The sequence below is a fragment of the Elephantulus edwardii genome, unplaced genomic scaffold (assembly GCF_000299155.1).
Source record: "Elephantulus edwardii isolate Elephantulus edwardi_28Jun2011 unplaced genomic scaffold, EleEdw1.0 scaffold00037, whole genome shotgun sequence".
Taxonomy (NCBI): Eukaryota; Metazoa; Chordata; class Mammalia; order Macroscelidea; family Macroscelididae; genus Elephantulus; species Elephantulus edwardii.
The window spans coordinates 10,544,238-10,547,164 of NW_006399787.1; positions in this window are offsets into that span (position 1 = coordinate 10,544,238).

The window sequence follows — 2,927 nt, forward strand, 5'->3', positions numbered from 1 at the left end:
AAAACACCAACATAAGATGGCAGCATAACTGTGACCAAATTTGCTCGAGGATAAACAGTTGTCTGGACTGAGAAATCGTATATATGATGAAATAAGCATCCAGCTACATTCAGCCTGACCTATTGCTTGCCAGTTTCTACCTTCATACCTGCAGTCATGTGAGTCATTCCCCTGACTGACCTGAGTCTCTGAAGGACCCGCTAGTGAACCACCAAACCCAAAGGCCACAGAGTAATTGGGGAACTGAGCCATGGATGAAGTTGTTAATGATAGAAATGACGTACTTATTCAGCTGGTTAAGCATTTGGGACTGTGTTGGCTTGAGTCTTCTTATAGTGTGCTGTTAATCTTGGCAGAACAAATAAAAACAGGTATAAATTCTTTTCCTGTTATTCAGTGCCCAGCTGTCAGATGCATAGAAGGTGATTGAAAAGACCACAGTCCAATTCAGGCATACTTCAAACTGACATCAATGTTTTACAGTATTTTGGAGAGGTCCCTGACAAGGAGACTTGCCTATTGCAATACATTTTCTGTTGGTACCAAGGGTGTTGAGTGTTGATCCAAGGAAGATGAAATCATTGACAATTTCAATTTGTTCTCCATATTGATGTTACCTATTGGTCCAGTTATGAGTACCTTTGTTTTCTTGATGTTGAAATATAATCCCTATTGAAGGCTGTAATTCTGGATCTTCAGCAAGCACTTCAAGTTGTCCTCACTTTCAGCAAGCAGGGTGTGTCATTTGCATAGTACAGGTTACTGATGAGTCTTCCTCCTATCATGATGCCACTTTTCTCTTCCCAGGGTCCAGTTAAATTATTTGCTCGTGTACAGATTTGAACAGACAGACACTGCCCTGAATGTGCTCACTAAGTTGTGCCAGGAAATCTGGAGGACAGCCAGCTGACCAACTGACTGGAAAAGATCGATATTTGTTTCCATTCCAAAGAAAGGTGACCCAACAGGGTGCAGAAATTATCGAACAATATCATTAATATCACATGCAAGCAAGATTCTGCTGAAAATTATCCAAAAAACGTTTGGAACAATATGTCAACAGAGAACTGCCAGATGTGCAGGCTGGATTTAGAAGAGGTCGTGGTACTAGGGCTATTATAGCTAATGTTAGATGGATCTTGGCAGAAAGCAAGAATACCAAAAGAATGTCTGTCTGTGCTTCATTGGCTATGCAAAGGCTTTTGACTGTGTGGATAACAACAAGCTGTGGCTGACTCTGAGAAGAATGGGAATCCCATAACATTTAATTGTGCTAATGTGAAACCTATACTTGGACCAAGAGGCAGTGATCAGAACAGAGCAAGGAGACACTACATGGTTCAAAATCAAGAAGGGGGTCCATCAGGGATTTATTCTGTCTCCATACCTTTTCAATCTGTATACAGAACAGATCATCTGAGATGCTGGGCTGAACGAGGAGGAATGTGGCATCAGGATTGGTGGAAGAGTCATCAACAACCTGCATTATGCAGATGACACAACCCTGCTCTCTGAAGCTGAGGAGGACCTGAAGCACTTGCTGCAGAAGATCAAGGACTGCAGCCTCCTATATGGATTGAAGCTCAACATCAAGAAAACAGATTCTCACCACTGGGTCAATTGGCAGCATCAGTATGAATGGTGAAGAGATTGAGAGAGTAAACAGTTTTAGTTTGCTTGGCTCCACAATCAACACTCTTGGTAACAGCAGCCAGATGAATTGCATTGGAAAAGTCGGCTGTGAGGGACCTCTCAAGAGTACTGAAGACCAACAATGTCAGGCTGGAGACTAAGGTGCACCTGATCCAGGCTATAGTCTTTGCAATTATGTGCTATGCATCAGAGAGTTGGACAGTGATTAGGGTTGATACAAAGAGGATTGATGCCTTTGAGCTGTGGTACTGGAGAAGAGTGAATATACCATGAACTGCTAGGAGAACAAACAGGATTGTCCTGGAGAAAGTGAAACCAGAATGCTCCCTGGAGTCAAGGATTCTGAAGCTTCGTCTGACATATTTTGGGCATGCTGCAAGGAGGGACTGTTCCTTGGAGAGGGACATCATGTTTGGCACAGTGGAGGGGTGGTGAAGGAGAGGAAGACCTTTGATGAGATGGATCGATTCTGTGACTAAGCGGTGGGAATAAGTGCGTTTTGAGATGGCTAGGTTGGCACAGGATAGAGTAGCATTTAGAGCTCTTGTACATAGGGTCGCTATGAGTCGCAAATGACTCGATGGCACATAACAACAACAACATACAGATTGAATAGGTATGAAGAAAGGATACATCTCTGACCCACACCCTTCCTGATTTTAAACCAGGCAGTGTTCCCTTGCTCTGTTCAGACAAAAGATTCTTGGTCTAGGTATAGATATTCCATGAGAATAATTAAGTGTTCTGGGGTTTTCATTCTTCTTAATGTTAGCCATAATCTGTTATGAGCCACAAAGTTAAATGCTTTTGCATAACCAATAAGAAACACGTAGACATTTTTCTGATATTCTCTGATTTCAGCCAGGATCTGACATCAGCAATGATATCCTTGGTGTCCTGGCCTCTTCTAAATCCAGCTTGAACTTTTGGAATTTCCTTGTCAATGTACTGTTCTAGCCATCTTTGGATGATCTTCCACAATATTTTGTTTGCGTATGATATTAATGACATTGTTAGATAATTTCCACTTTCTGTTGAATCATCTTTTTTGGGAATGGGAACAAATATGAACTTCTTCCAGTCAGTCTGCTAGGCAACTGTCCTCCAGATTTGCTGGCATAGACTGGTGAGCCTGTCCAGGTTTGCATTGGATAGTTAACACATGTCAGTTGATCAATCCTGTCAATCCCTGGGGCCTTATTTTTGTCAATGCTTTCACTGTAGCTTGAACCTCTTTCTTTATCACCATTGGCTCTTGTTAAAAAAGTTGTTGT